Genomic DNA, 26,916 nt, shown 5'->3' with positions numbered 1-26,916 from the left:
AAAAAAAAAATTATATATATATATATATATATATAATTTTTCTTTTTTAAAAAATAATTTTTCTTTTCACGTTTTTAATACTCTAATCAACATGGACAAATATTTATGCTTTATGCAAATGTATGTTTATTATTATTGAAACCATACTCAACATAGAGCATGAAGACAAAATATACTTGTAAATGTTTAAAATTAATTATAGCGTTTTAAATGGCGTAAATCATCAGGACACTAAACTGAACTTTTGCTATGTTTCCACACGGACGGTTTTAATTGCCGGATTTGTGCATCATGGCGGATTTTAGTGCTTGATTTGAGACTGATTTGGCACATAAATAAAACAAATGTTTAGCGATTAAATATATTTTATTTTTATATTTTAATATTTAAAAAAAATAATTTTAGAGAAAAGAAAGGACGTTGTAAATAAATGTGTTGCGTTAATAGTTTAAATTTTTCCTCTTGTATATTTATTTATTTATAGTCTTAATGAAAATGATCAAACAGAAATGGGTGCTGTAGTATTCGAGCGTTAATAAAATTAATGCTGTTAAAATGAATTTGCGTTCATCATTTTATTATATGTTTTCAAGTACAACGTTATAGAAATGAAACGAATATATATTTTAGACTAGTCAATGTGCAGCTTGTACAGCAGTTTAGATTTACTGTCCTCTAAAAATAACTTAACATACAGCTGTACAAGCTGCACATTGACTACTCTATAGTATATCCGAGTTTTATTTCTATAGTATAATCCCTTAAAATCATATATATATACATTTGAAACAAAAAGACATCTAGTTATTCCTACCATTTTCCACATTGGCTGAACAACAGGGCTGTATTTAGGCCCATCTATCAAAGCTGGTATTTGTATTGTCAGTCATTCCGACTTCAATTTCCAAAAACTGTGATTGCAGCTTAACCCCAACTGCCCTGTTTTTTTTTTTTTTTTACCTGTTATGCAATGAGCAGAAACATCTGGAAATTTTGGATTGTGCATGGGCAAAATGCCTGAAATCTGCTGTAGTTAAAGTTGTGGAAACAAGATCTCTGTTATAGATTGTTAGACAGCATTTGCACATATGCCAATGAAGTAAATCTGACAAGATTACAAAAAAAAAAGGCTGGGATATAGGGTAAGGATGTGGTTTTTGCATTAAATACAATATATCTCAAGCAAGAGGTGGAAAATACTTATTTATATACAGGTAGTCCTCAATCTATGATGGAGATCCATACTGATGACCCCATCGTAACTTGAATATATCGTAAAACATGGCCTAGCCTACCTAAGGGTCTTAAAGAATTTTGTTCAGTATAGGGTAGTATAATTTATTAATATTTTAACAAATTACAGTACATAATTGAACAAAATGTAGCAATTTAGATTACCATAATGTATAAACCTTGCAGTATACTGTGCATCCGAAAGATTTATTCACATTGCTTCACTTTTTCAACATTTTATGTTACAGCCTCATACCAAAATGGATTAAATTCATAATTTTTTCAAAATTCTACAAACAATACCCCATAATAACAATGTGAAAGAAGTCTGTTTAATATCTTTGTAAATGTATTTCAAATAAAAAACAAACTCCAGGTGGGCTGTCATGTGCCTTTTACTGAGGAGTGGCTTCCATCTGGCCACTTTACCATACAGGCCTGATGGTTGTTCTGCTGGAAGGTTCTCCTCTTTCCACAGAGAAACACTTTGTTTTAGTGTCTGGTGATTACGATAAAAAAAGAAGAGAAACAAGAGCTAAAATTGGGCTTTGAAACACCAAAAAACAACTGAGACAACTGAACTCTGTCAACCCCTGGCAAGGGTGAGGCATCTCACAGGAGATGTGTCCATTATGGTGGTGTCCCAAAAAATGTTTTGTGTATCACACAAAAAATGTATATGGTGCTTCAAAATGGGTATATTTTGACTTTTTTTTTTGTATCAACATCACCATCGTACCAAGTCGAACCACCGTAATTTAGGGGCTACCTAATATTTTGTACTATTTTGAACATTTTGTACTTTACCTGATTTTTATTTACATTGAAAGTGTGAATACTTCCAGGCCAATATTTCTTATTTGTTTTTGGGTTTTTTCTTTTTGCTTGGTTATTTTTTTTTTCTTCTTTTGTTTCTCCCTATTTCTTAATAAAATGACCTCTTTTGCTGGAATTACTAAATCATACAGAATGAGGTGCTTCCTGCATTTAAAAGAAATATTGGCCCATAAAATTCAGTATAACATCTAAAAAAGATTTAATTTTACATTTTTTAAATTAGTTCAGGTAATTTGCTCTTATCATTACCTATCTGGTCAACTTTAGTAAATTTGCTTGTAGAATTAGCAAGCAGCGTATTGCATTTTTACCTTTGTCTAAATTAGAAAATAATTTTCCTTTTGTCTAATTGTCAATATTTTTTCATGAATATTCACTTCTGAATACTGGAGCAGCTTTAAACGTAGATACTGTGTATACTGTATACATGGTTTTACTTTGACTCAAGTACATTTTTGTCTCAATATTGCCAATGTCAGCTGAGTAAGCTTTATACACATTGAAGAATGCTGTCTGCCTACTTTATAACACTTCTTACGCTTTTTATTACATTAATTATTTATTAAAATAAAAAAAAACATACCATTTCCATGTCCAGGTTAAATTCATTGTAATCAATGCATGTGTCTCAGGTAAGTCTTCCATAGCATGAATAATGTATTATTGAATGGCTTTAAAGCTCCTGTGATTGCATTGTGGGATTAAAGTCATGTTCCATGCAATGGCCGTGGTCACAAAATTGTGTAATTCACATGGGACTAAAAGTCAATATTGGGATCGGGAACAAGTGGATTACCCTGCCCTTGAGCTTCTTTCTGTTAATATTAAGATAAAGATATAACATTTATATGTGATACCTACAAAGCATAGTAATTGGTTATGCTTATGAAAGTAGTTTTTTTTTTTTTATCAGTATCCTATAACCTTGTTTTGTTTTTTCAATCTGCATTCACATTCCAACACAGGGCTCACACAGGCACATAACATGATTCATTTGATTCACATAAATGAATCGTAAAATCAGGTCAAGATCAATGTTGGTACTAGAAAATCTTGCAAAACTAAACAAAAGATGTCAAAAAACACAATCCAGAATTGTTCCCAAACAGAACAAGGTCAAAATTCAGGAATCAGAGATTATACCAAAAGAGGGCAAGGCAAAAGGGACATTGGACATTCGTTGCCACCCAGACGTGGATGGATTCCCTTTTGAGCCTGGTTCCTCTCATGGTTTCTTTCTTTCTACCATCTGAGGAAGTTTTTTTCCCTGCCACAGTTGCCATTGACTCGCTCATTAGGGACAATTGTCTAATTATAAGTAACAAACGTATACATTTATTTTATTATCGCTTTATCTGTGTAAAGCTGCTTTGAGACTATGTCCATTGTTAAAAGTGCTATACAAATAAAAATGAATTAAATTTAAATGAATTGGCAGAGGCAATATCAAAGCAGGCAAGGTCATTCACAGAAAAGCGTTTCGAGAAACACCTCAGAACTCACACCATTGACAGGTAACCACCATTGCCTTGTGAAGAGGAAAGATCGTCGATTAAATCCAAGGCTATGAGTGACCATGGTTTCTTTTTCTATATCTTGTCTGAGAGTTAAAGTGTATTATCTACTAATGTTCAAATTTGTGGGTGTCCATATCTGAGGGAGATATGGATCCATTCCAAACTCTGTTAATGTGGAGTGATGGTACTCAATTGCAAAACAGGACACTGACAGTTTTAGGGTTTGGTTTGGCTGAAGGACCTTCACAAATCCAGGACAACATATCAGCACTAACATTAATTTAATTAGGGATGTTACATGAGTTTAAAAAAGAAACAAGTGAAAAGAACACCAGCTGGCTTGCTAGGGGTTAAACCTCTTGTCAGGCTTGATGTTGTCAAGATTTTTTTGTATCCTGTTAGTTGAATTGTCTTATTTCTAACTGGCCCACATTTGCTTTCTGAGGCCTTTACAATGAATTGCAGTTAAGAATCTGGGTGACACAGGGCCAAAGGATAGGGATGCCATGAAACTCTGCTTTAATGGTCTTGATGCTTTCAACAACCCATACTAGAAGAATTAGGGTTTTTTTTTGTCTATGTAGACTATTACTGAGAGTTCAGATATTTACTGAGGACCTCACTATTAACAAGCATTTAGGTCTTCGTAATATATATAATGTCTAAGTTTAAAAAATTTTTCCCACAAAGAAGGAACTAGTGGAAGCATTTGACTGACAGATGTAGCCTTGTTTTAGAGCGTCTGAAATGTGTTCCCCATATTACTTCTAAATTGAGAAAGAGAGGATAAGCTGAAGGGCAAATGTCTGAGCTAGCTGTAACACACGTCTTTCGGCTTCTCCCATTAGGGGTCGCCACAGCGGATCATCCGTCTCCATTCCCCCCCTGTCCTCTACATCTGCCTCTTTCACCCCGACTACTTGCATGTCTTCCCTCACCACAACTAAACACAAACTGGACACCACAACCTCTTGTCCAACTGCACTAACACAGATTCAATACATAATATCTCCTAAATGATTGATGGCAAAAGTTTAATAATTTATTTTCTTAAATTTTTTTCCAGACGAATTCCAACACAAAAGGTTTTTCATTTATGTGTGTGCCAGCAATTAGTTATATAACATAATCAGTTATATGACATAGCATAACAGACTTTACATAACAAAGATAATCGGATTTGTTAGGCAGCACATTAGCTGTCTTCTAAGACATGATTCAAGCAAATTGAAGACAAGGTGTGTCTTGACAATAACAGTCCAATATACTGTTTGGCAGACATTATCACCTCGATCATGCTGACAAAGAAACATGTTTATAGATACAGGTAAAGTGGTCACCTTGATATTAACAGTGACAAGTTTAAAAAAAAGTTTGCCATTGTTATTATGAGACCATAACAGGGACATTTTTTTTAGTTGATTGTAGGCTATGTAAGATTATAATTGCTAAACCTAGACCAAAAACAACAATAAACAATTAAAATTAACAATGCAATTAAAATATCTTATTTATATACAAATAATTTTTGATAAATGATTGTGTTACTTCTTCACACATTACATGTCTATAATTGTTTTGCCAAATGTATCTTCTATATATCAAGCAGAAATATTTTTCCAATTCAGGCAAGTACACATTTATTTGTGATACCAAGGTCTTTTAAAATATCTTTTTATATGAATAGTGACGTAAATAAGGCACATACAGGTGTTGACATAGCAACATTAGGTGACTTTCACAAGACATTTTCCCACAATTATGTCATAAAAAATATACTGAATTTATACACAAAATAGAAAGACCTAAGAACAATGTGAGTCATGGATGAAATATTATTGTTTGTATTTCAGATTATTCTCAGTGATATTGCTATTATGTAACATTTCCTGTGTCCTTATATACTGGCTATGTCAGAAACAGAAAGTGTCCTAGGAATCAGCTTCCTCTCGAGAAATGAAGTTCAACAGTAGTCTTGTGAAATCAGTTATCGGCTGAAATGTCACATTTATTAAACATCGGAGGACATTTTTTTTTATCGTTATACCAGTTATAGAATTCAATTCAACACATGAATGATAAAAAAAAATGTCCTCCGATTTTTAATAAATGTGTTAGTTGACTCTTAGAAGCTTACAGCCATATCTAGAAAACATTGTAGCTACCTAAATGAAATCACTGTATACACACACTACACTGTGTATCAGATTATTGATACACCGTACATGCATACAATATATGGGCTATATGGTATTGAGACACCTGAATTTTCTAGCCAGATGTGCTTCTTCACAAACATGGAGACACACAGTTGTACAGGATGTCTTCGGATGTGGTATCATTTTCCCTTCACTTGAACTAGAAGACCCAAACCTGTTCCAGCATAACAATGCACAAAACAAGCTTCATGATATGCTTTACATGGGTTGGAGTGGAAGCTCTTCAGTGCCCTTCTACAGAGTCTGACCTCAAACATTTTGATCACCTTTGGGATGAATTGTAACACTGAGTGCCCCCCAGATCTCCTCACCTCACCTACATCAGCACCTGACTTTACTAACACCCTTTTGTCTGAATGAGCACAAATCTCCACAAGCACACTTCAAAATCTAGTGGAACATCTTCCCAGAAAAGTGGAGGTTATTATAACAACAAATGGAGATGACGTGCAGAATTTGATGTTCAAAAAGCACAAATGAATCTAATGGTCAGGTGTCAACAAGCTTTTGACTATACTTTTATTATACAAGATACTTATATATTTTACAGATTTATTACACGTTGGTGTACCTCAAGTCAAGAAGCTAATATAATGTGCCACTTGAATACCGAGGTGCCGCAGTAGGCATTAACGGGGAAACAGTGATAAATTGTTATGCTGCATTGCTCTTCAGTATCTGACACTACTACATTCTGTCCTTCTTATTGATGAGTGTACTTAGTATTCACATGTGGACAGCAGGGATGCAAGGGGCGGAGAGACTCCAGAGCCCGAGAGCAAAAGCTTAAGATTACTGAAAGTAGAACAGTACGACATACACACACACACACACACACACACACACACACACTCACACAATCCGATAATGGTTTTTTCTATCGTTTCTGTGGATGCTGCAGTTTCCCAGTTACACTGCATTGTAGTGATGTATGAGCAAGTTACAGTAACTCCTTTGCATTCCATCTGTTATCTGTCCATCTGAGAGAAGTAAAACCTTTCTCACAAAACTGTTCCCTGACGCTTACATGTTTACACCCCTACGGCTATCAGGTGTAAAATGGAAAATGTAACCATATTCTAAAAACAAACAAATAAATGAATGATCGAAATGAAATATGGATGAGTCATAGATCAGTATTGTGTCCAGACGTAATCTGAAAGGTAAAAAACCTCTTCAGAAAATATACGGTTAAAAAAAAAGGTTATGAACTGAAAAAGTAAAAGAAAACTGTTTTAAGGTTAAAGTATACAATGGAAATAGCGAATATAATTATTTCCATCACATTCAGAAAGAAAAATGCAAAACTTTTGAACTGATTTTTAATTTTGCTCTTAATATCTCTATATAAGAAATTCAGTAACACACCAAATACTGTTCATTTATTATGTTAGTGTTATTATTCAATGCTTCTGACTGACGTGAGACTTTTCTATTGATTGTCTAGCAACTGTACAATAAAGCTGAAGTAAATGAAAACTTTATGTTGTTGAGAATTAAAACTAATTTGAAAAATGATTTTGAAAAGATCATACAATACTGCTGATGACATTCAAGATGGAGGTCATGCAAAAGAGATAAACCAACAACAACCAACAAGAATCTTTACTTTCATATTCAAACAATTTATGAAAAAAGATTTTTGTATATATATATATATATATATATATATATATATATATATATATATATATATATATATATATATATATATAATGCTAATGGATTATGTGTGATATGTAACAATTTAAAAATACTAGATTGATAAAAAGCATTTTCCTGGTGGTCTAGTGGTTAGGATGCGGTGCTCTCACCGCAGAGGCCCGGGTTCGATCCCTGGTCAGGGAACCAACCCCAGCCACTTTCAGTGCCGGTCTCAAGCCCGGATAAATGGGGAGGGTTGCGTTAGGAAGGGGATGCAGCATAAAAACATGTGCCAAATCAAACGTGCGGAGGATCCGCTGTGGCGACCCCTAACGGGAGAAGCCGAAAGAAAGTTTAGATTAAAAAAGCATTACTAGATTTTCCTTCTTTAGAAAAGTAAAAAAAAAATTACATTATGTATATTATTCCATTTTCAGGCTTTTTTAAAAAATATCTGGCAAATGTGTGTGCAGTCAAAGTGAAGACAAGAATAGCACTATATAATTACGTTTCAACTGTCTTTTTACAATATGTCCCCCAGCACTTGTGGTGTATTAACCTGAGATAGTTGCATCTCAGGAGAGTAGAGTGTGTGTCATCTGGGGGATTAGGCGTTCTGTGAGAGAAAATTGCAGCTCAGATTTGTGGAGGGATATGTCAGGAGGATATGTACAGAAAAGTATATTATTTGTTGATATAAAAGACAGACAGCTGAATGGAGGAGATCATGTATATAATCTTGAATTTATTGTATACAGTATAAACCACCAGAAGTGTGTATTATACTTATTATATCATTTTAGTCACTTACAATGTTAGGCAGCTATTGTAAACATTACTCAATAACTTTCCTTTCCTTGAATTTTGCATGTCATTTACTTATAGAGCATAAATTTATATTACATATACAGTTTAAGACACAAGATCAATTTAACACTTATCTATTACAGTAATGTTAAACTGATATGTATAAGCAAAATAAACTAGATTGAATGGTTTATCTTTATCTTGGGTTGAGACAGCTTCATTATTATTAGAGATCTCTCTCTCTCTCTCTCTCTCTCTCTCTCTCTCTCTCTCTCTCTTTACTAATTTCAATCAAATAAATGTAATCTTATCCTACTACCTTATCTATGTTTGATGTAGAGTGGTAGAACTCCACATCCAACAACCCACATATATATAATATAATTAATGACAATTAACCATTATTTGTATCCATTCAGTCATTTTTGCACCCCAAACCTCACTGAAACCATTCATTTGGAACTGTGGCAAGTTTCCATGGTATAATCTGGGTGAATAATCCATAGCTGGGTGTGCATTATTTAAATTTAATATACTCAACATTGGTTCGTTACTTTAAACTTATAGTTTGAAGGCGGATTTCTCTGTACCCCATTTAATTATGAATTACCAATTAGGCTAATTTCTTACCAACAGATGCTAAACCAGAGCAATTTCACTGCAAACACATCATACTGTGAAGTGTTCATTATCTAAATCTGGTCAGCGGTGGTCCTTTTGTGGTCCTTTTTTTTACTGTACTTCAATCTTCACAGTAATAATAATCTAATCATATTCAGAAAGTATAGGAGCATTGATGAAAGACAAAACAATAATAATACATATTGGAAAGTGGTAGCTCCGTGGTAATTCTTATTGGGAAATTGTAGCTTAGTTGTTAAGATATTAGACTGCTGATTGTAAGGTTGTGGGTTCAAATCCTGACACTATTAAGATAATGTTATTGGGCCCTTAAGCAAGGCCCTTAACCCTCAACAGCTTGGTTGTATAAATGGCAATTGTAAGTTGCTCTGTATAGGGGTATCGGGCCAAATGGCAAAAAAAAAAGCAAATGATAATGGGAATATCAGCTATGAAATTCAGATTGCTATTTTCTTGGTATCTTCATGTAGAACACATTTTCTTTCTATTAGGCCGTGTCTGGTAAAGCGTATAGAAGCGTTATTAACAAATGGATTTATATATTAAGGTATTACCTAATTAAGGTTTTGAGTTTTAGGAATTCAGGGAAGAAATCCAGTTTGGGGAATATATGGTAGGATTTATTAAGGAAGTGTGCTTAGGACTCCTCAACCTTGAAACTGCTCGTGCTTCACTGTGCTAAAGAGAATACCAAATGACATGCTAATGTACCTGTCTTTAACACATTGTTCAGTGACCTTAAATATATTGCTTTCTTGCTTCACAAAGGAAGGACAAAAGTTACCGTCCTCTCCTACATGGTATACATGATATAGCAAAATAGATAGTAGAGCACAAATACATAAAATATTTAACATTTATTTGCTCAGATGAGAAATATTTATTAGGGATAATATTGTAAATGGGTCATGTTTGCTACTAGATTTCATGTTTCAAAGCTGTAATTGCTCATATGAATTACATTAAATGTTGTAAACATTTTGCACAGTTACTTTGAAATAAGTGATTATTCATCTCTGTTTTCATAGATTTTTTTTTTGTTCAATGCAGACACTTTTTAATACCAGCTCCAATAGCACACTTATAAAAGCGGTGGCCCTGAACCACTCCTGAAAAATATCTTTGGCATTAACGAAACAAACCATCCCCAGATCAAAGCTTGGTGTCTGTCTTATATAAAAGGTTTCTATTTTCCCTCAGTATGGCTTGCATTTTTTCTGCCTCCTCCCTGCTCTTAACTTCTCTTTGATTCATGGGCACACCAAAATTTGTTATCAGTCGCAATAAGAATAGTGAACACGCTCTCCTTTTCAACCGTACAGAGGCTATGTGCCAAATGTGCCCCACCAGAATGACTTGCATAATATCGCCTAAGGAAAGGGTTTTATGTTTCCTTCAGTACTGCACAGCTCTGTACTCAGGTATGTCTTTGGTATTTTTGGAAGCTGGTGGGAAAAAGGGAATATATTACTGCTTTGTTATGACTTTTTGCCCACATACAAAAGTACAGTTTATCACACACACTGTCACATTGTTATATCAGTTTAGACATAGAGTCAATGTAAAAAAAATGGTTTGTGATTCCTGAAAACTACTTTAATACAAAGCAGCTGAGCATCACAACCTAATGTCCTTGCTGAACTGTTGGAGAGGTGGTATCTCAGTTGTTAAGTCTTTGGGTTGCTGATCAGATGGTTGAGGGTTCAAGCCCTAGTATTGGCAAGCTGCCACTCTTGGGACCTTTAAACAAGGCTCTTAACTTTCTGTGCTCCAGCAATGCTGTGTAAGAAATAACAATTAGTGGGATCAATTAAATATTCTTTTCAAAAAATTACACAGAGTTGGTCTTACTTTGTTGCTAGGGACAGCGTCCACTTTCTAAAAAGTCCTTGCACTTGATTTGGGACGTGTGAGGGATTTTTTTTTTTCCATCCAGCCACGAGAACATGAATGAGGTTGGGCATTGGGCATTGGGCACTGACTGAAAGACCTGACATTCGTTTAGCATTTAAAGGTGTTTAGTGAATTAATGGCCAAGGCTTGGTGAAGGTCCATCATCAGCAAAACATATCTGTATGTACAACATTTCCTGTACAGGGGCTCGAACTAAATGAAAAGTCATTGTGTGCTTCTATCTTTCAGTTTGAACTTCCACACATGGGCATGAATGTGAGGTGTCCACTTTCCTTTGTCCTAATAGTGAGCACACAGTATATAGTTATATATGCTAATACATGACATAATAGAATTGAGCAGAATATAGAAGTCTCTCTGGATAAGGGCATCTGCCAAATGCCATAAATGTAAATGCAAATTAGTGCTAGTAGAGGGCATGTGAAAGAATATTCCAGTTGCATAGGAAGTATTCAAATACTATAAGTCTACTTCTTCTTCTTTTGGCTGCTCCCATTAGGGGTTTTCTTTTTCCTGGTGGCTCCATCCTCAGCATTCTCCTACCAATATACCCTATGTCCCTCCTCTGCACATGTCCAAACCATCTTAAACCGGCTTCTCTCACTTTGTCCCTAAAACGTCCTAAATCCTACAAGATGTCCCTCTAATAAACTTGTTTCTAATCCTGTCCATCCTCGTCGCGCCTAACGAAAATCCTCAACTCAGCAGTCTTTTAGTCAATGCCACTGTCTCTAAACCATACAACATCGCAGGTCTCACCACAGTCCTATAAACTTTCCCTTTCACTCTTGAAGATACCCTTCTATCACAAATAACTCTTGCCACACTTCTCCACCCACTCCACCCTGCCTGCACTCTTTTCTTCACTTCTCTAACACACTCTCCATTACTTTGCACTGTTGACCCTAAACTTCTCCACCTTCTCCACCTCTTCTCCCTGCAACTGCACCACTCCACTGCCCTCAATCTCATTCACACACACACACACACACACACACAGTCTTACTACTACTGACTTTCATTATTATAATACCATAAGTAATCCAACTTAATTTAATTAAGTATTTAAATGCATACTGGAAAGTCATTACTAGTTTGTAATGGTTATTATATTGGTTTTACAGCAACAGAATTCCTTTCCCTTTGGCTTTGCTTTTGTTTGAATTTTGAAACTACAGTATTATGCAATGTTAAACACACTACTGCATTTATACGCCTTTTGGATTTGTCAAAAGGAAGGTGTTATGTAGAACTTTCCAGCAAAGTATTTGCCTATCATATTACACTATTTAAGGAAACTAAGAGCACTTAAGTAGCCAAAGAACCTTTGAAGAAGCAGGGTTCCTCACTGGAAGTTGGTAGTTGTGTACACCCTGAAACAGATTCCGATGACTTTAAAATTAGCACACAGTAATAGCAGCAATATTTCTCCTACAAGATCAAGTTATCTTTCTGTTTTTTCCTTGTTAGGGACAGGATTTTTGTTGACATTAGAAAAAAAAATGCTTCAGGACATTAATTCTGGGCCTGCTAGTTATCCAAATACCTCTTTTGCACCAAACATCTACAGATCATTAAGAAAGCAAAAGTTTCCCTAAACTTGCTGTATTGAGACAAACAGAATGATTAATATTGTCACAGATTATCTAACCTCGACCTTGTCACCCTCCAGTCAGACCTGAGTTTGACTCCCAATCATTAACCAGAGATACCCCAGTCACAACCCTATTTCAGTCAGACTTATGTCAGACTTCCAGTCGTACCCCAATGGCAATTTTATCAACTCTAGTCAGACTTCCAATCATACACCATTCATATGTACATTTACGTTTATGGCATTTTGCAGAGTCTCTTATCCAGAGCGAATTAAACGTGAGCAATTAAGGTTTCTTCAAGATACCAGCAGTGGCAGATTGTTGGAGCTCTAATTTTAACTTGTGACCTTCTGATCTGGAGTTCAATACCTTAACCACTAAGCTACCACCTCCCTTATCAGATCTCCAATTATATGACACTCTAAGCATCCCCCATTATACTTCAGCCCCTAATGAGGCACTTCATGGCCCCTCATACCTCAACGATACACCATTCATGACCCAATCTCAGTCACAACCCAATTATTCACACAGTCGCTGTTCAATCTTGCCACAACTAGCCCATGATCATTCTGTTCACAATTAGTATATATTTTAAACTGCCAAGTTGCAGACCACAAGATGGCCCCCTACAAATGCTTAAATCATCCGCCCCTTATTGCCAAAAACCTGTATTCTGCTGGGGGCCTTAGGCAACTGTTTGTACCACTAGCATAAAAAAGACTTGATGTCAACATAAACCTATATACTGCTTTAAAAGAGTTCATTCCAATACAATTCCAAAGTTTAATGCAGTCCTATATGTCAGCTTGATACCACACCATATGCTTCCAAGCTTTTTTTTACTTTAAAACTTAATGACAATTGATTTTGTAGCTCAGTTACTTGCTAGTGTAATGTGACATAGGGAGACCAAGTGAATACGAAACAGAAATGCACTGCGTTAGGAGTATCTCAGGAGACTTGGCGAGGACATAAGAATGGACAACAGAAAGGACAACATCAGAATGAAAGAAGTCAGGCTGGATAGTGACAGATTCCTATCGGAAGTCTTTATACATGTTTATGCAGGATTATGTCAGTTGTCAAGAAGGGCTTTTGTAAATGTCAAATGTATTAGGTCCTAACACTCCTTTATCTTAATACATACACCACAAGAAAACAAATGTGTGTGTGTGTGTGTGTGTGTGTGTGTGTGTGTGTGTGTGTGTGTGTGTGTGTGTGTGTTTGCACCTTCTGTGGAAAACAGGGTCTTGCTCTCTTGCCATCAGCAGTCTGACACTCTACTGCAGAGTCAGCAATCTGTCTCTCTGCTGCTCACCCCCTCTCTCTCTTCTTTCTCCTCGCCACACTCCTCCCTACCCTCCCTTTCTTTTCTGTCATCCCACTGGCATCAGGGTGAAGGGCTCACTAAAAAGAAGGAGTGTGCGTTTTCATCAGCTCAAGTGCCAGGGGTAGTGTTTATCATCGTCCGTCCTCCTCTTTCTCTTTTCACTCCTCTCTTAGACCCCTCCTCCTTCTCTGACTCCCTCTTTCTCTCTCTCTCTATTTCTCTCTTTTGCTCTCTCTCTCTCTCTCTCTCTCTCTCTCTCTCTCTCTCTCTCTCTCTCGAGCTTTTCACTCAAAGCTTCTGTCACCGCTGCTTTGCTCAGGCTCTTCTAACCACAGCTTGCGGGAGCGAGCGATGGAGAGAGTGCAATCACTGTATACTAGCATTCCACCTGAATGAGAAGAGGAAGGGCTAGACTAGCACTGTACAAAACTCTTATGGATGCAATGTTGGATTGGATCACCCATTCTTCTAAATCCACTGGATTCAGTCCATGAGTGCTGGATCTGTTCCTCTCAGTGGAAGTCTGGCTTTGGACACAGGATTCTGGAAGGCTTGCAGTGCTCTTCTTTTGCTCCTGATTCAGCACCAGAGTGGCAGGTGCCATGGAGAGTTGAGCAATTTTGGGATTTGTAGTGAGCAAGCAATACGGAATCAGTGCTTGGATTTGTAGTGTGTGGACCACGGACAGGATTGTCCATGGACGTGTTTGGATTTTCAAAGATGGCTAAACTGACAGGGTGAGTGGACGCACCACTATATAGTGTTTTCACTGCTGGGTCAAGAAGGGATTTTAGCTTACTTTGCACACAGTGATCAATTACTGGAGGGTTTGAGATATCTTCAAGGATCCTTTCATTTGTAATGCAAACGAAGTTAGAAAGTGGAAAATCAAGGCTGGGTTTTGCAAATGCATTTTATGTTTAAGTAAACAGAACATTGAAATAAAGTGTCCATTCATAGGCAAAAATGTTATTACAATTAATAAAATATTACAATTTAGATGCATTTTTTTGTATTATAATGTAAATGAATATTCAACTCTATTGAAGCCTTTTGCTTGTTCAGATACATTGACAGAAACTTTATGTTAATAGATGCTGTATCTTTCCATATTCATGCCTATAGACAGCAATGACACAAATATACAGCTCTCTGCAACACATAAAGTTGCACCGATTTGTATTATTTAATCTGAGCCTTTATAATCTTTATAGGGGATTTGGGTTTTTGATAATTAATGTTCCATGGCCTGTTTATTTGCTGCTTACAAAAAGTTGATTGAAAGATACAAAATGAGAAATAAATCTACTTAAGCTTGGTTGTTAGAGTTTGTGTGTTTGTGTGTATGTGTGTGTGTGTGTGTGTGTGTGTGTGTGTGTGTGTGTGTGTGTGTGTGTTGGGAGGGGGGGGGTGTTCTATAGGCTGCTATAATGCTTCCCTCTCAATACAGATTCTCTAAAAAAAATGAAAGTGAGAGATTGATCATCATCTCTGACAAAGATTACAAAACACTGCAAGTGGCTCCAATGGCTGTCTATTGTCTCCAATGATAATTAGTTGAATAGTTATATTATATAATAATAATAATAATAATAATAATAATAATAATAATAATAATAATAACAACAACGTAATTCTTACAACATTTTACTGATATTCCTCTCACATTTTTTTTTTTTTTACAAAACTGAAAGATAGATAAAATATTATTGAAACATTTCAAACATTCATGATGACAGAATCTGAATTATCTTCAGATCTTTTAACTTCCAGTTTCACCATCTGCCTGATCATATAAACACGTCCATGTACTCACATCAGATTTACATCTTCGTGTCTGTCAGAGACCGAAACAGCTGATGAGTTTCTGAAAGTGTATTTGAGTAACCTTCAGGGAATGAATATGTCTCCTGTGGACTGTTAAATAGAAGAATGCTGAGGGTGTGAATAAAATGCACCACTAAACCATTACAATACTGATATTTATGGTTCTCTCGTTAGTGTGAGATTGTACACTTTGTATTGAAAAATGATCTACTGTATATTCTTTTTCTTATTCTGCGCTTTTTATATGGCTTGTGAAAAGCCTTTAATTGCCTTTCAGAGAATTTTGCCTGCTTCTTCACACGTCATCATCCTTTATGAGTTCTTTTTGTTCCTGAAAAAAGGCTACAAACACAAACTGTCCCTCAACTAACTCCCTCCACTCTCTCAATCCATCATACAAATGCTCTTCTTTCTTTCTTTCTTTCTTTCTTTCTTTCTTTCTTTCTTTCTTTCTTTCTTTCTTTCTTTCTTTCTTTCTTTCTTTCTTTCTTTCTTTCTTTCTTTCTTTCTTTCTTTCTTTTCTTTCTTTCTTTCTTTCTTTCTTTCTTCTCTCCTTTTAATTTTTCTTTCTTTCTTTCTTTCTTTCTTTCTTTCTTTCTTTCTTTCTTTCTTTCTTTCTTTCTTTCTTTCTTCTCTCATTTTCTTTAATTCTTTCTTCTTTCCTTCTTATTCTTGCTCTTTTCTTTCTTTCTTTCTTTCTTTCTTTCTTTCTTTCTTTCTTTCTTTCTTCTCTCATTTTCTTTCATTCTTTCTTCTTTCCTTTTCTTTCTTTCTTTCTTTCTTTCTTTCTTTCTTTCTTTCTTTCTTTCTTTCTTTCTTTCTTTCTTTCTTTCTTTCTTTCTTTCTTCTCTCCTTTTCATTCTTTCTTTCTTTCTTTCTTTCTTTCTTTCTTTCTTCTCTCATTTTCTTTCATTCTTTCTTCTTTCCTTTTCATTCTTGCTCTTTTCTTTCTTTCTTTTTCTTTCTTTCTTTCTTTCTTTCTTTCTTTCTTTCTTTCTTTCTTTCTTTCTTTCTTTCTTTCTGAATGGTTCTCAGACTCTGCCATGTTGGGACATGAGGAAATGAAATGAAGCCAGTGGCAGTTAATTATATTTGACTTTACAGTAGAGTGTTTTTCTCTTTACTCTGACAGTTTCCTTTTTTAAGTTTGCATCTGTGATGTGTCCTAAATTTAGAAACACAAGATTCACAGCATGCCTTTAACTGTTTTTCAGTCTTCTTCCGCTACATGATACTTTAAAGGATAACTCACATTTGAGCAAGTTATTTCCTGCTGAACTTCTCTGATATTATAATTGCCTGGTGGAAATGATATATTTCTAGAGAAAGCTTTCTGTTGCTGACCTTCTGTCAAACCTGTCATCTCACATTAACAGCTTCTGTGACAATATCATTACAGTTTTCTCACTCTGAAAAAAAAAACAAGGACAACACTACAAAACCCATCAACACTACCTACACTGTGGGAGAACTGGACAAAAAAAACACTGAATCATTCTTTATTGTGAAATTTGAGCAGAGAGACAAGAGCTCTCACAAATAATACCATTATAATTAATTGAATGTAAATATAAAATGAAGTCACTTCCCCTATATCTTAACCCTTGGTAACACTTTCCAAGCACATAGTTTTATGAAAGAAAGAAAGAAAGAAAGAAAGAAAGAAAGAAAGAAAGAAAGAAAGAAAGAAAGAAAGAAAGAAAGAAAAAGAAAGAAAGATTGGTGAGTAGATTGATGGATGGATGGATGGATGGATGGATGGATGGATGGATGGATGAATAAATGAAAACGCATGTACATACTAGGACAAAATGTCAATAATTCTTGAAAAATCGCTTCAATAATGAATGCAATGAATGAAACTGACAAAAGAAATATTAAATAAAAATGTACTAATAATTAACTAATGAAAAATCAGACACTGCTTTTGAATTGTGGTTTAACAGAAGCGTTAAAAAAATTATGAAACTGTCCTGGGCAAAAATAATGGTACCCTTAACCTAATATTTCGTTGCACAAATCTTTTGAGGCGATCGCTGCAATCAAACAATTTCTGTAACTCTCAATGCGACTTCTGCACCTGTCCACAGGTATTTTGGCCCACTTCTCATGAGCAAACTGCTCCAGCTGTCTCAAGTTTGAAGAGTGCCTTCTCCAGACTGGATGTTTCAGCTCTTTCCACAGATCTTCAATAGGATTTAGATTAGGGCTCATTGATAGGCCACTTTAGAATAGTTTAATGTTTTGTTCTTAGCCATTCTTGGGTGTTTTTAGCTGTGTGTTTTGGGTCATTATCCTGTTGGAGGACCCATGACCTACAACTGAGAGCGAGTTGTTCCGATGCAATGATAGTCTTGAGATTTAATTGAACCCCACACAGATTAAAGACCCCCTGTGCCGGATGCAGCACAGCAGCCCCAGAAAATAACCAAGCCTCCTCCATGTTCCACAGTAGGTACAGTGTTCTTTTCATTGTATCCTTTATTTTTGTGTCTCTGAACATACAGCTGATGTGACTTGTTTTGATTTAGTCTCATCTGTCCAAAGGATATTCCTCCAAAAACTTTGTGGCCTGTCAATGTGCATTTTGGCAGCAACGGATGGTGCGATCTGACACTGATGTACCTTGACCATGTAGTTTACCTCTAATCTCTTTGGAAGTTGTTCTGGGCTCTTTGGTTCCATTCATATTATCCTTCTATTCAATTCGTCACCAATTTTGCTCTTGCAGCCATGTTCAGGGAGGTCGGCTACAGTCCTGTGGACCATACACTTCTGGATAATATGTGCAACTAAAGTCACAGGAACATCAAGCTGCTTGGAGATGGTTTTACAGTCTTTACCTTTAAAGACTTGCTTGCCTATAAAATTTTTTTTAATGTCCTGAGACAATTCTCTCCTCAGCTTTCTGTGGTCTATGTTCAGTGTGGTGCACACCGGGACATCAAACAGCAAACTTTTCACCCTTTAATTAGGCAAATTGACTGATTACAAGTTTGAAGACATCTGTGATGCTAATTGCAGGGCCTACTTTAGTTTAACATGTACCTATGGTCAAATAAACTTTTCTGGGGGTATTAACATTTTTGTCAACAGTTTCATTATTTTTTTATGCTACTGTTGAACCACAATTCAAAAGCAAAGTCTGATATTCATTAGTTAATTTTCAGTAAACTATGTATTTTTTATTACTTTTGTCAGATTGAAGTTATTCTAGTGACCATTGTGGGTTTTTCTTTCTTTAATAAAAAGTATCAACAAATCTAAGCTGTCTTTATTGGAAAGCTCATTATGCATTCATAGCATGTCCCTAATGTACAAAGCAAATTGAAGTATTGATGAAATGTAATAACAAAAGCTGGCAAAAAATAATGTTGTACACATTATTTTACTAGCACATTAGTTAAATAAACCCCAAAGAAACATACATTTTTAAACCTAGGTTAGGGGATGAGTGGAGGATCGGTTAAAAGACTATTACTAGTCTGAGACCTGTGCTGTTTAAGTGAGGGATTTGAGCCCATGTCTCTCTCTTACCCTTTCTCTCTGTCCCTCTCTCTCTCTCTCTCTCTCTCTCCTTCTCTCTCTCCAACTCGCTGGGACACTCTGTTCTGCCGCACTGGGTAGTGGGCTCTCCGCCAGCTTCTGTGAACCCCCATTACATGCACACACACAGTGCACTCTGCAGTGTCATATTCTAACTTCTTTTAACCCTTGACGTATACACACACACACACACACACACACACACACACACACACACAAGTTCTCATCTGACGCTCCGCTGCTCTGTATCAGACCCTTTCAGACATTATGATATGTTCAATAGCACATGATATGCATGAGTCTATTTTCTTACTGATAACTGATCAAATGAATTTAGCAGTACATCATAACAACATTGAGGAAACAGATAAAGTCAATCTATTTTTGTTTTTGGCTTCTGTTTAGCTCTGTTTTTTTTTTTTTTATATGGATTAGGCGTCATTTTATCATTTTTGCTTTTTGGATGAAATAAACGTCAAATTGGATTAATCAAATGAGTAAAAAACCTTCAGCTGTGAGTAAATAGTGATGTGATACAATTCAAATCCAGGGAAGAAGTATTTCTTGGTACAAAACTGAAGACAGTTTTGTGACGTGCGTTCAGGTTTCATTACATCTGCTTGTGTTAATAATGAAATATTCATGTAATCATAAAACTTGTGAAATGTTTTATTGTGTGATGAGAAAAGAGTGAATGCACCAGAATGCAACAATTCAATATTTCCATCCAACAAAGCACAGTATTCACAAACTATTATGAATTATTAGCTAAATGCAGTAATACATTTATACACAAAGAGAATTATAAAAATTTTGACCTATCAACAAGTAAATATTTAATAAATTTATTTCCTAACAAAATTCAACCACAAATCTAGTTAGAATGTATTGTGATATTGCTGCCTCTCTAACTTCTGACTCATAAAAAACCCTCATAGCTCCAGGGATCAAAAATTAAGTCACAGGTTCTCCCTGTGTCTTTATTGGGTTTCCAGGTTTTTTGTTTCCTCCAGTCTCCCCAAGACATGGCAAAAGGAATTAACTATGATAAACCCATTATATAGACCTATACTGATGCAGAATCTATCTTCTTCTTTCGGCTGCTCCCGTTACTCCTCCATACTACTCTGCATCTGCCTCTTTCAATCCACCTACCTGCATGTCTTCCCTCACCACATCCATAAACCTCCTCCTTGGTCTTCCTCTTTTCAAAATGTCCCTCTAATAAACTCGTTTTAAATCCTGTCCATCCTCGTCACTCCCAACAGAAACCTTAACATATTTAGCTCTGCAGTTCTTTCAGTCTTCACTCTCCTCCTCTTCTTCTTCACCTCCAAAACCGGTGCTGTCTAACTGCACTGTCTCCCACCAACACCTTACAGTCTCCAATCTCCTTCAGGTTGCATCTCCTGCATAGAACATAGTCCACCTGTGTGCACCTTCCTCCACTCTTATACGTCACCCTATGATCCTTCTTCTTCCTAAAATAAGTGTTCACCACTGCCATTTCCATCCTTTTAGCAAAATCTACCACCATCTGCCCTTACACATTTCTCCCCTTAAAGCCATACCTAATAATTACCTCCTCATCACCTCTGTTCCCTTCACCTACATGCCTATTGAAATCCACCCCAATCACCACTCGTTCATTCCTAGGTACACCATTTACCACTTCATCTAATTCACTCCAGAATTTTTCTTTCTCCTCTATCTAATAGCCCACTTGTGGAGCATAGGCACTGATGACATTTATCATCATCCCTTCAACTTCCAGCTTCACGTTCAACACCCTATCAGAAACTCTCTTCACCTCCACTACACTCTTACTGTACTCTTCCTTCAGGATCACCCCTACACCATTTCTCTTTCCATCAACACCATGATAGAACAGTTTAAACCCACCTCCAATGTTCCTGGCCTTACTCCCTTTTTCACTTAGTCTCCTGAACACTCAACATATATACCTTTCTCCTCTCCATCATATCAGCTATCTCTCTCCCTTTACCCCATCATAGTACCAACATTTAAAGTACCAACCCGAACCTCCACTCTCCTACACTTCTCCTTTTCCTGCAGTCTCTAAAGGCGTCTTCTCCTCTCATTTTCCTCCTTCAGCCAACAGTAGCCCAATTTCCACCGGTACCCTGTTGGCTAACAACTTTAAGCATCAAATCTCATCAAAAAAAATGTTTTTCTTCATGTGTATAACATGACACAAGCTTGAATTTTAGAACAATAACAAAGCATATCCAGCAGGGATGCAACGATATATGAGTACACTATTCAGAATGAACAGATAATGTGATACAAATAGGATGTGCACTATGATTATTTTTTTATTTTTTATTTTTTAAGAAAGCATGCCAGAAATTTTCATAGGGCACCTGTTGTGCATCAAGACCATGATTCGGCAGGAAGCAACAAAAAAAGTCATGTGAATGGAGGTTTTTATTTTCATGTGGTTATGCAGTGAGTCATGCTGTATAAGGAGCTTGCTACGAGAGGAAAAAAAACACTTTGCCTTTATTATTAATATGCAATGCGGCATGCATTTAGAGCATCCAGATTAAATGCCTGGTCAGGAGGTCACCCTGGATTAAAGATCACATCCACTTTGGGGCATTACTGTTTAGGATCCAGATATGGATCTAGATATTTGGAGCACTAAACCAATACAGATAGTGTCATTCATTTATACCTGATTTGCTCTTTATATTTTTTAATATCAAGATGAAAGTCAAAGACTTTTCTAAGGTAAAAATATATGCACATACAGATTGTTCTGTTGGAGATAGAAATCTTTTTTGAGATGCAGTGCGATTTTTGGTTATACTCTGCCCCATTTATAAAGTGATCTAAATTATTTACACAAGTTTGAGAAAACTTGTCCTGGCAAAGAACGTAAAATCCATCTAGGAAGGAATGGCAGTGTTATGGAACGCTTGCTAATCTGTTAGCATCCTTTTAAAGAGCAGGGACCCTCTTTGCAAATGAATAATGCACAATGGCTAGAGGTGAACCCAGAGTTAAAAAGGCTTGGAAAGTTCACAATGTTTGGCAGGTGAACTGAGAAAATGTCACACACCGAGGCCTGCATGTTCCTAAGAGAGCTTTTTCTTAGATTAGTGCAAACTTTTTTTACACTCCTCTCATCGATGCTTTTTGGCAAACACGTTGCGGCTCGTTCTTCCTCTGTGGCCAAAACGCGTCAACTGTCATTGCCTTCTGTTGTATAGGACTAAGGGGAAAAATATATTAAAGATGATTATTCAAAAGGATGTATGTTTTGAGCAGCATTGGTATAGTGGAACTAAATCTGTTCTGCATTTGTTTAGCGCCAAATGGGTTTGGATGAAGGCCTCAGGTGGTGGTCTGGAGAAAGAAAAGATACGGATTTAACAGTTTCTCTTTCTCGCTCTCAAATGGCCTGCCAGTTGTTCTCCTGACGATCTGCACTTCTTGAAAATCTGTAAGCTGAAACATTTACATTTATGAGTATTGCTTGAGTGTACTGCTGCAGTTTGATGCCATTAGTTAGCAAATTAGTTGGCAGAGTAAAATAGAGATCTGTCATGCCATGGGTGGCATCGTTGCCATCGTGTATACACATTAAAGCAATATGCAGCTGAAAATCTTTAGATTTAAAATGAACATCTGGCCGCCTGCCAAATCGAATTTGTGCTGTTGGGAAATTTGCCAGCCAATTGGACAAGTTGTCTTGTAAATGTGGCCATTAAATATAGTTCCCCTTGAACCCTTTAAGCATCTGCCTGCCCTTTATATCACAGCTATATTTTGATTTCTATACATGGTCATACATTCTCACTCTTTTTGAGCTTAGCTTGAACAAAGAATAGGACTTTTTCAAATGCATTGTATCATGAAGAACGTTGTTACAAGGCAGAGTGAGTGTCACAATGAACTCTTACATTCTCTGTCTATCTCTCTCTAGCATCTATCTTATACGAGTTCGTTTTACGATGCTTTTGGGAAACCAAGTCAGTGTCAAACAGTAATGTAGTGGGCTGGGTGAGCGAAAACTACCAATAAAGCAGATACTTCAATTAAAAATAGCTGACAGGTTGAGAATGACTTTAGGTATAATGGCACTGAATTGCACACACTCATACACACCATGTTCTTGTGAGAATAAAATACTGATTGTGAAGGTTCCAGCAACAGTGAATGGATTTTTTCATTTAGCGAAAAAATGATAACTGGATACTCAACTGTTAGCATCTAGTCACAATGACTGAAAACTCATGTCCCTGATTTTGCTGACTGGTGTTTAAATAGTAAACTTTTTTGTTTGGTTGTTTTTTTGTTTGTTTTTATTTTTATTGTCTATTTTTTGCTTTACTGGAAAGCGCCTTGTGCTCCTTTTGGTGGTTGTAATGCGCTTTATAAATAAAATTTGATTGATTGATTGATAAACTGTTTCCCAGTCATGGCTATTTTACTGGTTTATGGCTAGACTCTTTACAATGCCTTATTAACAATTCAGTTTTAACAGTTTGGTATTTGGCACCACTGTGTAAAATCTGAAGACTTGCGTTTGTAAAAATCCTGTGATCATGAGTTTCTGAAATACACAAACCAGCCTTTCTCAGAGTCACAGAGATCAAACCTTTTCCTCATTGTGATGTTTGCTAAAGCATTAGCTAAAGCATTGGACCTGCAGCTGCATGATTTGATGTATTGTGTTGCTGCTACATGATTGTCTGATTGGATAATTGCATGATGTGTCATGCTATGCGTATTAGAGTTGGTTGGGGCAGTGGTGGCTCAATGATTAAGGATTTGGGTTACAGATCAGAAGGGTGGGGATTCAAGACCCAGCATTGCCAAGCCTCCACTTTAGGGCTTTTAACCTTCTCTGCTCCAGGGTTTACTGTATCATGGCTGACCCTGTACTCTAACCCAAACTTCCAAACAAGTTTTGTAAAAAAAAACAAAAAAACAAATGCTGTAATGTATGCTGCAATGTGAGAAAATAATGGCTTCTTCTGAATATTCACACAGCAGTAACGTGGAAAAGCACATTTCATTTCACAACTTTTTGTATATATAATTAAAATCGGCAAACCACCCATATGGAAAGCACAAACAACCAAATGGTCTATTTATGAGCGTGTAATGGAATTGTGTTTGCTACAGAAAGTCTTAAAAGGCCCACTATGTTTTCCTGTTTTATGGCAGCGTTTGGCAGATGAATATTTTAATATCCAGATGAAACAATGCCAAATAGCTATGGGACTGCTAAAACATCTTTTGTCTGTAAGAGCTCCAACTGAAAAGAACGGTCCTAAAAAAAAAGGTTGCATTTCTCCTAATGACGATCTTTTATTTTCATGTATTTATTTTTGATTTGCATTTACAATACGTTATAGTTTTTCCATGTCTTTTAAGTTCTATGTTACATTGCTAAAAGAAAAGAAAGGAAAGAAAGCATACAAACGTGTACCAGTGCTTCATTTAGAACTAAAAACGCTGAAAGAAAACCTTCAGTCATCACACCTGATGGAAACTATTGGCTTGCGATCTCTATTGTGTTCATTTGTTTCTGGGGGAAAAAATACCTTTTATAAAAAATACTCACTCAGTTTGTTGATTTATAGCCACTGAATCAATAAAACTTTTACCACAGCATGATGCCATGCCTTTTCTGAGTCATAACAGGGCATAAGCAGACTCGGTGGCATACAATGTTAAATATATTGTACTCCTAGAACTGGTAGTTCTGTGAAAAAAGTGACATGGTGGCATCATTTACCTGTTCACTGTGTGCTTTTTTGTGATCTTTAGTGCCTAGTGAATATATTTCACACATAACAATGCAGCGAGACTCATCTGAACTAATGCCATTTCCTTCCTTTTGTTTCTTTTATATGAGAGGAAAGAAATAAACTGATGTCTGTGGCTACTTGTAATGGAGCCAATAATACAATAAAAAAGGAAGTGCTTTAAATCTTTGCCTTTTTTTGGAACCTTATTTTTGTTGGAAAGGAATGTAATTTCATTCATGCAGAAAAATATGTAGGGCACACCTAATAAATCTACTATTGTGATGAAAAGTTCAAAGAGTTTTTATTTTGTTAGTTGTCAGCAATCAAATAAATAATGAATAAACTTGGAAAACTGGACAATCTGTATATGCAGTAACTAGTATAGTAGTAATAGTAGTAGTACCAATTTTAACCCCATTGCACCTACTTTTATACATGAAATTGAACCCAATGTGCTTTTTAGGGTAACTAACAACAAAAAAGTATACAAAAAATATAAGAATCGTAACATAGGATATAACATAAGAAGATAAAAAGAATCAAATAAAACAGATTCTCACTTGTATATATTTTCACAGTCCACAGTACTATGTCTTTCTTGATGTTTAATGATTAAGTGCATGCTCATGTTTGTTTAAAATTTTGCATTTTTGTTGCATTGTCTATGTTTGCATTTTATTTTAATACATTTAAAGTTCACATATATCCGCTCCTGCATCTCGATTCTTTGTTTCATATACCCTAATTTCTATATATATATACGTAATTTCTATATGGGTGCGCAATATACTATAAAGCACACCCATATATAAGCTGCACTGAATTTTACAAATATTTTTATTTTGAACATAAATAAGGCACACCTGTCTATAAACCGCAGGTGTCTACACTGAAAATACCACTTGCGCTTCCTTTAGGAGCATAGCGGTATTTTGGGAATAGCCTGGCACTGCATTTTTCCAGTATTACTGCGTGTGTGCAAGACCGAGGAATATGTCCTTATTATTTTCTGATGCTGATTTCTAAGTTTCTTTGACTAACCAGTAACGCTGTTGCCAAGAAAAAAAAAATCACGAGTTTTGGAAACCTGTCTGTGCTTATATGATTTCTGTTGTAACTGGAGTTAGCGAGCTCTCCCTTCACCCAGACTCAATGCGTTACAACAGCTTGTATCTAAACAGTAGCCTACCAAAAAAGTCATTGTTCACTGTCTTCCTCCTTCCTTTCACAACAATTTCTCTCGGGAGTTTATCTTTTGGCATCGTCGTGCGTTTAAAAAAAACGTTTTTTCTCTCGATGCCGTGCAGCTCAGAACACAGGTGAGGTGCGTTTTTTCGTTTCCGTTCGGAAATTTCATTGGTCTAATGTTATGGGGCTCAGTTTTTTGGCTTGAAGTTTGTGAAACCGGGAAAAACCCAGGAAAAATTCATAAATAAGCTGCTTCGTTGTTAAGCTGCGGGGTTCAAAACGTGGGAAAAAAGTAGCGGCTTATAGTCCAAAAAATACGGTGGTACATAAGAAATTATAATAGCACTAATAATAAAGTAAATATGATAAAAAATAAGTATAATAATGTACTTTTAGTTTAACCCTAACCCTAGATTTGATATCTATTTGTTAATAATGACATTTTAGACACATACAAAACACCACCAAAAAAGATCCATATATTTGAATGTTTTATTGAATATATCGAGTAGGCCTGCACCAAAAACACATTATGCTCAAGACTCAGCTTCAGAACATTTGCAGTACTCATAGAGACGTATTCTGCATTTATTCCCGGACATATTTCATGATGTGTTAATACGGATTATTCCTTGACTCCTTTTCTACAACTAGTGGATCGAGCAGAAGAAGTCTGGTTCCTTAAGGTTTCTTCTTCCTTTCATTTTCTTTCATTTTTTTCTTGCTCTCCAGGGATCTAAATCTACATGCTGATTTCTGGCAAGCTGCTTTGTGACAATGCAATTTGTTAAAAGTGCTAAACAATGCACCGCCTTTTTAGTTTTTGCT

At 36.0% G+C, this 26,916-nt stretch overlaps 1 pseudogene; it reads left to right on the top strand.

Annotated features, from left to right (window-relative positions):
- Positions 1-26,916, top strand: part of LOC124378321 — a 69,191-nt pseudogene that overhangs the window by 241 nt on the left and 42,034 nt on the right.

Source organism: Silurus meridionalis, chromosome 24, assembly GCF_014805685.1.
Source record: "Silurus meridionalis isolate SWU-2019-XX chromosome 24, ASM1480568v1, whole genome shotgun sequence".
NCBI classification, from domain to species: domain Eukaryota; kingdom Metazoa; phylum Chordata; class Actinopteri; order Siluriformes; family Siluridae; genus Silurus; species Silurus meridionalis.
Note: the sequence above shows the minus strand (reverse complement) of the source record. Positions and strands in the feature narration are given on the sequence as shown.